The sequence below is a fragment of the Neovison vison genome, chromosome 6 (assembly GCF_020171115.1).
Source record: "Neovison vison isolate M4711 chromosome 6, ASM_NN_V1, whole genome shotgun sequence".
Taxonomy (NCBI): domain Eukaryota; kingdom Metazoa; phylum Chordata; class Mammalia; order Carnivora; family Mustelidae; genus Neogale; species Neogale vison.
The window spans coordinates 146,570,556-146,586,649 of NC_058096.1; positions in this window are offsets into that span (position 1 = coordinate 146,570,556).

Consider the following 16,094-nt stretch of genomic DNA (forward strand, 5'->3'; position numbering starts at 1 on the left):
AGGGCCATGAGCAGAGAGAGACTGGTGTACTCAGGGCTCACATGGAAGCTTGTGAATGGACACTAAAGCTGTGGTTCTTAAATTCTAGAATCTTCCAGGATCACCTGGAGGACTCATTCAAACACAGATTGCTGGATCCCACCATGGAATTTTGATTCAGTAGCCTGGAATAATGTGGCCTGAGAATTTGCTTTTCTACTAAGCTCCCAGGTGATGTGATGCTATTTTTCAGTGACCCCACTTTGGATATAGCTGCTCCAGGGAAGTAGAACAGGGCTGCAATCATTGGTAAGCATCCATACCAGAATTAAAAAAAAAAAAAAAAAAAAAAAAGGTGGGTAGGAACTTAATTCTTCAGTACCTACTATGTTCCAGCAGTTTCACAGGCATTATTTAAGTTCATGAGTTTTAACTATCCTAAAAAGTAGGTGTTCTCATTCAATTTTTCAGATGCATAAATTGTAACCAAGAGAGATAAGGAGCTTGCCCAAAGTCACACCACTAGTAAGGTAGCATCACTCGTATCCTGATCTAGATCTGTCCCACTACAAAACCTGTATATTTTTTTTTCCCACTGTGTCATGCTCTCAGCTCTCACTGCAAGTCAGATCAGGAAGGTAATAGGAGGCTTGTTTGATAAGAAGGACCTGCAGTTTCACATGAGGTTTTAAGTACCATCTCGACGGTAACAATTCCCAAGTATCTCTCTCTACGCCAGGCCTATCTCCTGAAATCTGGTATGCAGCTGCCTACCCAGCATCGCTAACTTCCTCCTCAGCTGTCCTAAATTGCACTGTTGCTACCCCTCAATGGTGCGTCCCCTTCCGTTTTCTCCTTCCCAGCTGATGATAACTCTATCCTTGCAAAGGCTCAAGGCAAATATCTTCCTGGGCTCTTCTTACAAGCTCCCCCTCCAATCTCTCAGCAAGTCCTGATGACTTGGTCTTCAGAATAAACCCCGGCCATTTCTCATCACCTCTCCTGCATCCACCATCATCTCTGGCATTGACTACATCCTCAGTGTTCCACCCTGGCTCCTCTGAAACTTATTTTCAACTCTGCAGCCAGAGTAATCACATAAAATCTGAGTCAGGTCATGTCCCTTTCTATTGAAACCATCCAGTACTCATTTTCCTCAAAGTAAAAACCCAAGTACCCCATGACACTGATCCCATGATGCTCCTCCCACTGCTCACCTTGCCTCACCTCCTACTTCTCCCCCCCCCCACCCCAGTGACAGGGACATACACCATCTCATGTACACTCCCAGGTGCACTGTTGCAGAGGAACTTGGTATTGGTTCTTCCCACTCTTGGAAACTTCTCCGCCAAATCTAACAGCTAAATCCTGCACTCCACGTCTTTATTAACATTTTACCTTCTCAGTGTGGCCTCTCACTCCCAGGAAACCTGATCCCCTTACTCTTCCCTTTTGCTTTTTTTTTTCCATCTTTTTTTCTTCATGACCCTTTTATGACCATATAATATATCTGCTTGTAATATTTATTATTCATTTTCTACCCAACCCCCTCAACACACACATACACTAAAATGCAAGCTCTGTGAAAACAGGAATCTTTAAGTTTTGTTCACTGATATATCTGAAGTGTCTAAAACTGTGCTTGTCACATAGTAGCTGCAGTAAGTATTTTTGGTCTCAACTGAGGCCAGAACTGAGTTCAGCACAAACAAGAAAGTGGGGGAGAGATGTAAAGTTAGAACAATGATGTCAAAACTATTTTTGAATTGGAGCTGTTGGTGTTGGTGTGGACCCTGGTGCTGAGGCTGTCTAAGCCTGACTGTGGTGAGACCGGCAGGAGGGGTAGGGGAAGAGGGAGAGGCTGGAAGGAAGGACAAATAGAAAACCCCAGATTCAAAGCTGAAGAGCTTTTTTTACCACTGACCTCAGAAAAGAAATAGAGGGTGAGGGGGAAAATGGAAAATTATTTTCCCTTTGAAAGTATTCAAAAGGTCATAGAAGCCTTAAAAATACGTCTCATGTCTCAAATCAATATTTCTTTACCTTACATATCTACCTAAGAAGAAGAATAAATAGAACAAGCTTCTGTCCTAACAACTCCCGTCATTTTCCATAGTTTGGGCCTCCGTAATATTCCTGTGTGAATCAAAGGGCATATATAAGAAGTAGCTCCTAGATAGCAATAGAAAAGACTCTATCTACTCTAAGTAGAATTCTAGGGTCTTAGAATGTCAGAAATTTGGGGTAAACAGTAATAAAAAACCCAACTAAGACTGTCTTAATTAAACAAGGTAGTAAAGGAAATTTATTGACTTGGAACATTAAAAAATCCAGAATTAAGTTTGTTACAGGTCTGGCTTGATCTAGCCATATACACAATGCTATCAGGAATCTGATTTCCTCCATCAGTAAGCTCTGCTTTCTTCTGACTTGGCATCATTTCCAGGCAGGCTTTCCCCAAATATGTCTTCCAGCAGTTCTAGGCTTACATTTTCTCAAATTAGCCACCCCCGTAGAAAGGGGTCCCTGGGGGGCTCAGTCAGTTAAGTGTCTTTGCGAAGGCTCAAGGCCTTGATTTCAGTTCAAGTCATGATCTCAGGGTTATGAAATCAAACCCTGGGAGAGGTTCCATTCTTAGCACAGAGTCTGCTTAAGATTCCCTCTCTCCCTTCAAGGGACATCTCGGTGGCTCAGTCAATTAAGTACTTGCCTTCAGCTCAGGTCATGATCTCCAGGTCCTGAGACAGAGTTCCATGTCAGGCTTCTGCTCAGTGGCAAGTCTGGTTATCTGTCTCTCCCTCTCCCCACCTCTGCCCCTCCCCCAACACATTTTCTCTCTCTCTCTCTCTCTCTCTCTCAAATAAATAAATAAATAAAATCTTTAAAAAAATAAAAAAGAGTCCCTCTCCAGAAAGAAGGAAGGAAGGAAGGAAAGAAAGAAAATTTTCTGATAATCATTCCTAGATAAGAGTCAAACCCATATCTCCTAGGCCTGATTTTGTCCTCTCCTCTAGACACATCACTGTGACTGAGGGATGTTAACCTTTTATTGCCTAGTCTTGGGTCTTAGACATGTCCATTCCTGGAACCAAAAGAGAACAGATCCCACATAAACTAATTACAGAGAAGGATGATTCCCCAGAAGAAAAAACAGGGCCCTTTTATCAGAAAAAGGGGAAATGGATGTTGAGCCATCTGCAAAAGCATGTTGGTGTTTCTTCAGAGTTTTATACGAAAGAATCTTAACTGCTTATATAACAATGATCTTAGGAATATGCAAGAACTGAAGGCCAAAACCATTTCTCTTAATTTAGAAAGTCCATACTTTTGCACGAGTAAGTTATTTTCAGTGACTGCCATGGTTCAGGACAAGTTTATTTGTTTTTTTTTTAAATAATCCTAGACATTGCTGAGTCCTGTGTCACCTTCCCCCTTAGCAGATGTCTGCTATTCCCCAGATTCAGTGCTAGACACTAGGTAAATACAGACAGAGGCAAAATGTGCCATCAGGGCCACCATGTTCCTGCCTTTCCCTACCTCCCCCAGGCTGCTATTTCGGGGCCGCATCAAAGGGTAGCTTCTTGAATACTCTGTCTCTAGGTTTCCCATTCTGGTCACAGGTTCTCATGATTGCCTGTCATCCTGTCCATTCTTTTTCTGCCTTCATGTTGGCAACTGCAGTCATGAAAAGTCTGAAGATGCTTTGTAAGGACTGGGTCCATCAGACTACGTTGGAAATCTAGTAGCATTGCAGTAATACCTCTCTCTGACTACTCACACCCTGACCCCACCCACCACATGTCTGGAATCCTACGGAGAAAACCCACAAATACCAGCTCCCTTGTTTGTTTTGTTTTCTTAAACCAGGCAAACCGTCATGATCCCCTGAGGCAAGGAATCTTTGTGCTTACAAGCAAGAGGAATGATCATCTATTCTGGCCTTGTATTCTCTTAAGTAGGAAAAAAAGACACGCAGACAGGTGGTTGGAGCACAGATGACTTCCTCACTGCTGAGAAAGCCCACTTGGTGGTGACCCAGAACTGCAGCAGAAACAATGAAGGGGAAAGTAGGAGGGGAATCATCTTTTCCAATCTGATCTCCTGCCCTCAGTTATCCTAAAGCCTTATTTTATTCTTCCATTTCTTCATTTGTTCTTTGAGCAGATACTCATTTAGTGCCACTCATGTGCCAGCACAAGGAAGGTCAAGTCAAAAAGACTGTTCAGGGGCGCCTGTACAGCTCAGTCAGTTTAGCGTCTGCCTTCGGCTCAGGTCACAATCCCACAGTCCTGGGATCAAGCCCCATATCGGGCTCTCTGCTCAGCAGGAAGTCTACTCTGCCTCTGCCACTCCCCATGCTTGTGTTCCCTCTCTCACTGTCTCTCTGTCAAATAAATAAATAAAATCTTAAAAAAAAAAAAAAAGACCCTGTTCTTCCTCACAGATGCTCAGTCTGATGGTGGAGACAGACACACACTTACTGGCACCTGCAAGGTAAGTACAGTAATTGTAGAACTAACTGAAGAGCCTAGAGAGGGAAGAAGAGGGGCTCCTAACCCAGCTCAGGGGCAGAGAGAGTGCAGGTGGAAGTGAGCCTCAGGGAAAATTCCCTGGAGGAGGGTCGTGCAGGGTGGTAATAGGATTCCATTTTCCTTTTTGTTAATTATTCTGGCAGCTGTGTGAAGGGTAGGTTTTAAGAGGACAAGGTAAGTGAGAAAGAAAAATACAGAAAAGATTGAACTAGAAAAATGGCAGCCAGAGAAGACATGGAAAACTCCATTTGAGAAAGATTTGGAAGGTAAAACCAGAATAACTTGGGGATTGACTGGATGAAGGGGGAACATGGAGATGTGGGTCCATTTACCAGCTAGTGGCAGCAGAAAGCAGGAGGCTAGGTAGTGCCATTGGCCATCAAAGGCAAGGGGAGACCAGCAACTGAAGCAGTCTTTTGGGTGGCAAGAATGTAAGTGTTTCCCATGCACACATGGATGCATGTTCAAGCCGCCATGATGGGACCAGCCCAAGAAGGCAACTCCTGGGGACAACGAAGTCGAAGAGTTAGGGTCGTGGGACATGATGCCAAAGGTCAGAGCTGAAGGAGCTGTACCCAGGAGTAAGTAGTAGAATGTATCACCCTCGTCCCTCCTCACTGGAGTACATTCAAAACAGCACAAAAGCGTTAAGATAGAACAATAGGGGCACCAGTCACAAAAGACTCCTGCTTCTCTTCATTCAACTGAAAGGCTGAGAAAGGCTGAGGAAGAGAGTGCACACAATCTCTCTCTCAAATAGAAATAAAATCTTATTTATTTATTTATTTATTTGACAGATGGAGATCACAAGTAGGCAGAGATGCGGCAGAGAGAGAGGGAAGCAGGCTCCCCACCAAGCAGAGAGCCTGATGTGGGGCTCGATCCCAGGACCCTGGGATCATGACCCAGCCAAAGGCAGAGGCTTTAACCCACTGAGCCACCCAGATGCCCCAAAATAAATAAAATCTTAAAAGAGAAAGAGAGAAAGAGAGAGAGAGAGAGAGCGAGAGAGCCCTCTAGCCCCTTCCCCCTGTGAGGATACAACGAGAAAGCAGCAGCTATGAACCAGCATGACGGTCCTTATCAGCGAAGGCTGCAATGATCTCAGATTTCCCAGCCTCCAGAGCTCTGAAAAATAAATTTCTGGCTTTTTTATTAGCCACCCGAAGCAGTATTTTGTTGTAACAACCTGAATGGACTAAGACAGTCATGGTTAAGGAGCATGCTTAGAGAAAAATAAAGCCAACTCCTTATTGCCCTGTTCCTCCTGACTTTGTTCCACCGCGTTCATCCTATTCTTAAAAACACATCCACTAATATCTTAGTGCTCCATAGTCACAAAAGGTAAGGACCATCGTTAATGAAATAGATGTGTATCTATGACATAAAGTCGTCATGCTAATGACAATTTACTTTGGCTAACTGTCAGGCCTAGTTAGATCAACAACATTTTTACCTCCTCAGTGACTGATGAGTTTATCTAAGAGTAAAAGTGGCATCAGCTCTGCCCCTTTCTGGTTGTTTGCTTACACTTGCATTTAGTTTAGTCTTCAGTTTCCTGGTAGAACTGCCTAATCTCCTCATTCATCTTTCAAGGGTTAGTTCAAGTAGATATAATCATTTACAAATGCAATTAATATGGCACAAGTAACCTAGAACACATCAATCGTAGAGCTCGGAAACGTTCGAATACGTGAAGGTGCCAAGGTCAACCCTCCCTGCTGCTCACCACACGGAGTGGAGCTCCCCCCATCACCTCGAAATTCCTCCAAGACTGTAGCACACACCACCTCCCATTCACTCAAGGCACCCGTGTCGATATGTATGTTCATTAGTACTGAAGCTTAATGTCAGATGAGAAAAAAAAACAAAAGAAAACCAGGAGCTCTGACATGTTTTGCACACCACCCAGGGAGTCATCGATTACACTCCTGGGAATGTGCCTGCATCTGAAGACCACTGCTGGGTCCAGCCTCTGCTGCGCAGACCCACCCACCCACCATCGGTCCGCTCAGGACCGGGCAGCCCACCAGGACTGCCTTCCCTTCACTCTGTGCCTTCAGCGTCCCACCACCACCGCTCCTTAGGTCTTCAGAAACCTCTGGATGTCCTGAGGGAGCCCACATGGAAGATGGTTCCCCCTTTTAACCTCATACACAAAATCTGGATTCCTTTCTCCAGCAGTAGCAATGAGAAATGGGAGAGGAGTACAAATGATCTCTCGATGAAGTAAGGGCCAGAGAGCAGAGCTAACCTCTGAGCTGGCATATGTGACATGCAGAGGAAGCCGTCTAGAAGGATTGGTCTTGGTGAGGGTCCAGGGCACCGAGCCGAGTCAAGGCTCTAGTTCCTAGAAAGGATTGTTATTTTTCAAGCAGCAAGGCAGTGCCTGGGTGGCTTGGCCAGTTAAGCGTTGGATTCTTGATTTGGCTCAGGTCATGATCTTAGGGTTGTGAGATGGAGCCCCCGCACTGGGCTCCATGCTGGGTGTGGAGTCTGCTTAAGAGTCCCTCTCTCCCTTTGCCCCTCCCACTACCACTCTTTAAAAAAAAAAAAAAAAAAAAAATGGAAAGAAAAGAAAGAAGAAGAAAGCAACAGGGTTCTGTTAGTTTGTATATTACAGGACTTGGCTCAGTGGCAACACGGGCTTTCCCCTGAACCTGGTTTAAACTCTGTCCTCTTTGGAGGTTTCTGAACACTTTCCCACTTCCTGCATCTCCTTGAAACCCTAGGCTCCTCCAGGTTTCCTATTGACTTTTGACCCCAGTACCTGAGGTTTTCTTGTATGTCCTGTTTACCCTTAAAAAACTCACCATCTTTCTGACCTTTTTCAAGTTACCTTTATGTTGGAACACTTGGAAACACTTTACACACCTCAGCTGACCTTCAAATTCTCTCAATCTCCTTCTTCCCCATCCTTGTGATTGTTTTTGTAGTTCTCACAGGGAAACATCTGGGTTCATATATATGCTTGTATGTCTTTTTTGACGGGTATATGATATTTTGGATTATAGTATACATACTTAATGATCTTTCATTTGCTTGTGTCATAAAGCTTGCTCATACATTTCTGTATACATGCGTCAAAAAATATTGTTGGGGATGCCTGGCTGGCTCAATCTGTAGATCTCAGGTTGTGAGAGATTTGGGGTTTGTTTTTGTTTTTGTTTTATTTTGACACAGAGAGAATGAGAGCACAGTAGGGGGAACAGTAGGCAGAGGGGAGGGAGAAGCAGGCTCCCCACTGAGCAGGGAGCTGGATTCAGGGCTCCATCCCAGAACCCTGGGACCATGACTGGAACCAAAGGTAGCCACTGAACCAACTGAGCTACCCAAGTGCCCCTCAGGTTGTGAACTAGACCTTCAACTTTGGGAGTAGAGTTTACTTAAATAAATTAAATGGAATTTTAAAAAAGAATTGTAGAATAAAGAGTAATCAGCAAAAGAATAAAAAGTTTTTAAAAAGCAATAAATAATACCTTTAGAGATAGCATAAATTATTGACTTATTTTTAGAAATTAGAAAGAAGTAAGAAGGGAAGAGACAATGAGTAATTTTGACAAACTTCATCACATTATCATATGCAAAATGTTGTATGAATTTTAATCTATTTCTCCCTTAACCCAATTTAGGTAACAAATGCTACTTCCATTTTGGTGCTAGCAGTGAAATGAAGATGAAATGACGTTCTACACTGGGTATTATATAAGACTGATTAATCACTGACCTCTACCTAAGAAACCAATAATACATTATATGTTAATTAATTGAATTTAAATTTTAAAATGGAAAAAAAAAGAAATGTTCTATAGGTAAACATATATTCCTATAGAATATATATATTCTCTATTTAACTATGCATTTACTATATATGTAAAATATATAGAGAATATATATAGAATATGAGTATATATATAGAATACGTATGCTATATTTAGCTGTAGAAAAATGTATCAAATCTACACCATCATTCTTACAATCCTATCCCATTCTTGCCAACATCCCTCCCCCTCACACACATACTGAAATAATTGTCACCAACTGCATTCAAGTAAGAAGTTTCATAGTCTACTCAGGGTGGCAGAATTTCCTAGTTAGACACTTAATATTTGTCCTATTGATGTTGGTAAAAATTTTCTCCAGATGCATCATGTGAGCTGCTACTTAATTGTCATCCTCTATCTAACAACTAAACCAAGGATTATTTTTAAATCTGAAAACTTTGTTTTTTAATATGAACTAAAAAATTGAACTAACAAATTCAAGTTGCCATATCTATCTACGTACACATCACAAGTGCTATTAGTTTCTATAATTTCTTTCCAGAATAGTATTTTAAGCAATAATCTTTAGTCAATTCTTTCACATTCCATCAATTTCTTTTTTTAAGAAAAGCAAAAGAATGAGAGGTTAAAAATATTACTTCTGGATTATTTTAACCAAAGAAAATACATGAAGAACAGAAATTCTTTGAGAGACAGGAAATGCTATGTTACCTGAGCTTTCAGAACCCTTTTCTCCTTCATATGATTATTCATTTAGTCAAGTAAAAGGACTACAAAACTCACTGAGCTTTCAAACTTCTTTTACCATTTAAAAGAAGCCATGTAGTGTATGCTGGGGCGGGGGCGGGGGGGGGGGGGGGGGGAGGAGGTTCGTGGGCTCAGGCTGAAGCCAGTCTCCAGCTGAGTCCACATCCCTGCTTAGCTCCTTTCCTTACGCTCTCCAGCTTCCGTGCTCCTGTTCTTCCGGGAACATTTCCCCAGTAAATCATTCAAACAAGAATTCCCACCCCAGGCTCTGATTCTAACCAACCTGACTTGAGGCAAGTCCTAAGTAATAAATTTCTCAGAAAGAGCCATTACTGTCTAGGTCAATTGTGTTAAATTTCAGAAACAAATGCTATACTGTTCAGTACTTTTTTTTTTTTTTTTTGCATATTCAATTTACAACTCTGTCAAATCATTTTTATTGAGATATAACTGGCATACAACATTATAATAGTTGCAGGTGTACAACATAATGATTCAATATTCGTAGTTATGGGAAATCATGACCATAGTAAGTCTAGTTAACATCCATCACTATAGTTAAAAGGTTTTTTTTTCCTTATGATGAGAATTTGTAGATCTCCTTTCTTAGCAGCTTTAAAATATGCAGTACTATATTATTAACTATAGTTACCATGTTATATGTGACATCCTCATTACTCGGCCAGTATTTTGTATAAAATATATGTATACTTATTTTTTTTATAATTTTTAAATTTTTTTTATAAACATATAATGTATTATTAGCCCCAGGGGTACAGGTCTGTGAATCGCCATGTTTACACACTTACAGCACTCACCATAGCACATACCCACCCCAATGTCCATAATGCATACTTATTTAATAGCTAAAATATTATTTAATACCTATACTATTATTCAATATCTAAGACGTCAAAGAATCTTAGTGCAACAATGACCTTCTCTAGAAACCTCTTACTCTTTTTTTTAAGCAGCAAACACTTTCACTCATGCATTTAGGAGTGGGCAAGATAGAAAGGATGCACCAAATAAAAATATTCTGCTTTGAGTGGCAGTTAGACTGCATACAAGAGCAAGAATTCAGTTGCTAACAGAGGATCAAAAATACATCTCCACAAAATGTTTAGACAATAGTAGTTTCCAAGGCTGTCAGAGGCTTCTAGCTAAATGCTAGCTGTACAGAACATTTAAAAGTAGTTATGGTATCTGGCCAAGCCAGAGAAAACAGGATGATAATTAATCACCTCAAACCTGGACTGAATTCTCAATGCTGCTTTAATGGCTCAACCCTCCTCTGAGCTATCAAAGTCCTTTTACAGAAGGAAAGAAGTATGTGTAGCCAACTCTCAGTTTTCAGCCTTAATGGAAGGACTATTCATTCCACAAATATTTACTGAGCTCTTGCTATGTGCATATCACTTTGTCAGGTACTGTTTAGAACCAAGAGAAGTAAATAGGCTGGGAAGATGCCAGAGGTAAGCACAAAAGCAAGAAACTGCATTTGACTTTGGAAAGTCATGCTATGGGTGACCCGAAACCATATGTCTCTAAAAGTACATCTACCTTCTCTTTGTTCCCTACTGCTCCTTTCTTGGTTCTGTTTTCTATTACACATTATTTTGTATTCATTTTACCTTCTCTCTGCCAAATTATAAATAGAGGGATGCTATAGAAGTGTATGGCTGCCTAAACTGCTGCATGTCCTTTCATTTTGTGCTTCTTCCCCATGACACATCCAGCTACCATCCTAGGGACAAGAGAGTGAATGGGAAGTAAGCTATTGGGTCTAAGAACATAGCATGGACTGTCTAGCCAGGGATGAAGAAGGTGTGACAGTTTCGATTCAGTGTAAATCATCCATCTGCAAGAAAGCCAAATGCTTCTTTTAACATTCCTGAACTTGGCACCTGTCAAAGATGCCTCTAGTTCATTGGCAGAATGAATAAGCTTAAGTAATGACCCCTTGCAGTCACCTAGTGTTATAGAGTTTATAAAATTCTTCCAGGTCCATTACCCCGTTTAATCTTCACAACAACCTTGTGAAGTTAGTTCACTGTATCAGAGGCAACTGAAGTTCACAAAGGTTAAGTGGCTTTTCCTAAGTCACATTGTTGTAATAGAAAACCCAGGGCTCCAACAAAGTCATTCAGCTCCAAGCCTTTCTGCTACTCCAGCATTACCTCCCTTAACTTTGTGAGAGCCCTAGATTCCTTAAGGTGTTTTTCCCAACTATTTCCCCTCCCACTTCTCAACCCCAACCACTACAAAATCAGCAATATAATCGTCCTTCAGAGAGGCTAGTGTTGGGACTATTACAATACTCCACCTTCTGCACCACCCAATTCTTTAAGAAGATTAGACAGATAATATATGAACCATCACTGTGGGGACAGTGATTGCATTAACTGCCTCCTTTCTCTCTCCACTTGGCAGGTAGTGATGCTGCAAGACACAATATTTTACTGACCAATACAGTCTGTAGGAATTATAAGAATTGAGATAGAGAAAACTAACACAAAGCACATCTTACTAGGATTCATATACCATTTCATTTTGTTTTAAACACTCTAGTACACTGTGAGAGGGCAGAAAGAACTCACATGGTGAAACCTGTCTGGGTCTCTGAGTGGGTACCTTCTTTTGGTATCTGTTCCATGACTTAACTGTTTTCTCATATAAATAATGAAGGGGAGTTGGGGCGCCTGGGTGGCTCAGTGGGTTAAAGCTTCTGCCTTTTGCTCAGGTCATGGTCTCAGGGTCCTGGGATCGAGCCCCACATCGGGCTCTCTGCTCAGCGGGGAGCCTGCTTCCTCCTTTCTCTCTGCCTGCCTCTCTGCTTACTTGTGATCTCTGTCTGTCAAATAAATAAATAAAAATCTTAAAAAAAAAAGTTTAAAAAATAATAATAATAATGAAGGGGAGGGAGGTTAATATTCTCAGCTTGGTCCAGTCATTGGAATCACCTAGGCATATTTGTTTTGGGACAGTAGCTTAAACCATTCATCATTCATATAGTCTTGCCCATTATGTCAATATTCTTATGTATTATTCCTTGATGACCAATGCTTAGATCTATTGCTATTGATACCCATTGCCTAAAACCATTAACTCATCAGGAGTTACAAAATGATGATATTCTAATTCTAATATTCCTTCTAACATTATTCAAAAAGGTGAAAAAAATAGAAACACACACATGAGAAATTATGTGTATAACAACGACCAAACAAAAAAATTAGTACTCAATTCTTTTTCCAGTTTACAACCTCTTCTAAGTTAGGAGGTGACAAACATTTTCTGTAAAGGACCAGATGGCAAATATTTTAGGCTTTATGGGGCTACACAGTCTCTGTAGCAATGGCTCAACTCCGCCACTGTAGCATGAAAACAGCTGTAGATAATAGGAAAATAAATAGGTGTAGTTTATTGTATTCTAATAAAATTTTCTTAACAAAAACAGGTGGCAGACTGTATTTAACCTGAGAACTATAATTTGCTGACCTCTGTGATAAGCCATAGCCTTTGCATTTTGGGACACAATTTTTATTTTCAAGTTTTTCTGATTGGCAATTTCTTTCTTTTATTTTTTAATTTTTATTGTGTCATGTTAGTCACCATAAAATACATCATTAGTTTTTGATGCAGTGTTCCAAGATTCATTGTTTATCATATTCAAAACTTACAGTAGTATAATGACTTCTCAGTGTCCATCACCTAGCTTCAACAGTTGTCAACTTAGGACTATTCTTGTTTCATATAACTCTTGAGCGACATCCCTTCTCTGAAATATTTTTAAATAAAATTTTTAATTTTATTTGTAAATATTAATTTCATCCATAAGTATTACAGTAACTCTAAAAATACATCTACAACATAATTATCACCCCTAACAAAATTTAAGTGTGGGATCAAATCAAGAGCCTTAACAAGATCCATTTTCTTTTCTTTTCTTTTTTTAAAATTTTATTTATTTATTTGATGGACAGAGATCGCAAGTAGACAGAGAGGCAGGCAGAGAGAGAGGGGGAAGCAGGCTCCCCACTGAGCAGAGAGCCTGATGTGGGGCTCAATCTCAGGATTCTGGGATCATGACCTGAGCCAAAGGCAGAGGCTTTAACCCACTGAGCCACCCAGGAGCCCCACAAGATCCATTTTCAATTGATTGATTTATCTCTCAAGTCTCTTTCACTCCAGGGATTTCCCCTTTTCTTCCCCCTTTCAATGTATTTGATGAAGAAACTAGATTATTTGATCTATAGATGTTCCCACAGTCTGGATTAAAAAAAAAATTTGTTGTTGTTTTTAAAGATTTTCTTTATTTATTTGTCAGAGGGAGAGCGCACATGCGTATGAGTACAAGCAGGGGGGGTGGCAGAGGAAGAAGCAGGCTCCCTGCTGAGCAAGGAGCCAATGTGGGACTCCATCCCACGACCCTGCAGTAGTGACTTGAGCTGAAGGAAGACGCTTAATTGACTAAGACACACAGGTATCCCTCACAATCTGGATTTTGATTATTGAATCCTAGTAGTGTCATTTAGCATGCTCCTCTGTCCTTTATATCTCCTATAAACTGAAAGCGAGATGGGGTGGCTGGGTGACTCAGTTGTTAAGCATCTGCCTTCATCTCAGGTCATGATCCTAGGTCCTGGGATCCAGCCCTGCATCAAGTCCTTGCTGGGCAGGAAGCCTGCTTCTCCCTCTCCCACTCCCTCTGCTTATGTTGCCTTTTTCACTGTGTCTCTCTCTGTCAAATAAATAAATAAAATCTTTTTTAAAAAAATTGAAAGTGAAATAATAAAACTTGATAAGATTCCAGTTTAAGTTTTTGGTGAGAACACTTTATACATGGTGTTGTGTACCTTCACCAGGAGGCCCATTTTGTGTTATTCACAACAACTGATGATCATGGCCTTGATCCACTGATTCATTAGAATTTACAGAATGATGATATTTTAACCATTCTTTCTTTACCTACTAGCTGCGATCTTCTGTAAAGAAAAATTTTTTCTGAGGCGCCTGGGTGGGTCAGTGAGTTAAAGCCTCTGCCTTCGGCTCAGGTCATGATCTCAGGGTCCTAGGATCGAGTCCCGCATCGGGCTCTCTGCTCAGCAGGGAGCCTGCTTCTCTCTCTCTCTCTCTGCCTGCCTCTCCGTCTACTTGTGATTTCTCTCTGTCAAATAAATAAATAAAATCTAAGAAAAAAAAGAAAGAAAGAAAGAAAAAAAAAAAGAAAGAAAAATTTTTCCTAAATAGCTATTCAATTTTCTTATTAGCACTGGTAAATGAGAAACAAGATAAGTGCATGATTTCCCCCTTAATTTGGCAGATTTTTAAAAAAGATTTTATTTATTTATTTGACAGACAGAGAGAGAGATCACAAGTAGGAAGAGAGGCAGGTAGAGAGCTAGAGGGGGAAGCAGGTTCCCCGCTGAGCAGAAAGCCCAATGCAGGTCTCAGCTCGCTCCCAGGACCCTGAGACCATGACCTGAGCCGAAGGCAGAGGCTTAACCCAATGAGCCACCCAGGTGCCCCATTTTGGCAGATTTTAAAATAATGAATTATTTCTCTAACATCCTCCAAATATGACCAATGAATTGTTTTTTTAATGGGCAGCCCCTTAAAGTACAGATGTCCAGATCCTACCACAGATCTGTGGAACCAGAGTCTCCAGGGGGTAAGACCTGGTTTCTGCATACTTAAGTCTTCCTGAATGATTCTGAAACATTGTCTACAGCCCATCCATTGAGAATGTCTGGACCAAATGACCCCTATGACCCCTAAAGTCCATCCCAGCACTCCATGCTACAGGATTATAATATACATTAATTATAGATTGCTTACATCTCTACTCCTGTTCTCCTGTAATGTGGTTGGTGAAATTATGCCCACCACGTATTCAGTGAACATTCAGACATTCTCAATAGCTTGGCAGCTAGTTCCTTCATATAGCTGCACAGTTGGTCAGGGATACTTTAATTTTCCACCCAAAGGGTAGAGACTGGCACCTTCAGAGCTACAGAGTGTTCAGGATATACCTGAAGTTCTTTAGTATTCCATTTCCACACTCCCAGAGATGACAGGCACATAAATTAATGTCTTTAATTCACTCACAGTGCTGACTCTTCTTGCAATGAGGTATCCATGAAGGCAACACACAGGGCCAAGATTCAGGAGCCAAGCCAATAAACCATAAGACTCTCTAGTTATCTGCCTATCAAAAGATAAGACATTATGTTGGCCTCTGGGCAAAAATTCATTCAAATCTTGCCTCTCTCCCTATGGGACTCATGGCAAGTTACTTAGTGTCTTGTACCTTGGACTCATTGCCTTTAGAATGAGGAGAACACTAGCTATCTCACTGAGTCACTCTAACTAAGTGAGTTTAATACACATAAAATGTTTAAAATGCACTTAGATTGATAACCACTATTATTAATTACAGCCAGGAATGTCCCCTGTGTGGTGACTCAAAATCAATAACAGGATGGATAAATATGAACTTACCACAAATTGCAGCTTTCAAGAAAACTTGACAAATGTTTTAAAGTCTATGGGATCAAGAATAGAGTAGAACATAATTCCCCTTTTCACATTATAAGAATGGTCATATGAATGAATACTGTCAGCTGGAAGGAAGAGGGTCAGAGGATCCACGTATCTTAGTGAAAATTGGTTTGAACCACCGTTGCTCCCCTAATTCCACAGTTTATGGGAGTTCCAGCCCCCATCCTACCCCAAGAATACATTTCACAATTTCATATGATCACCTTAGACTCCAGTCTCTTGTCTTTGAAGCATATTCCATATACCATGTCATATTAAGCTACGCAAGAAATATAGCCCTTTCTTCCATTTTTATTTATTCCTACAGAGCATTCATGAAATTAACGGGTTTTGCTGGTAATCCGGGGTGGGGGGAGATGAAAGAGAGGCTTACTTTACATCAGTGAAAACCACCTCCCTGGCCAATAGATACAGTCATCCTCAACTACCCTGTGACTCAGTCCTGTCCAATAGAACTTTCTATGATGATGGAAATGCTCTTCTTCTG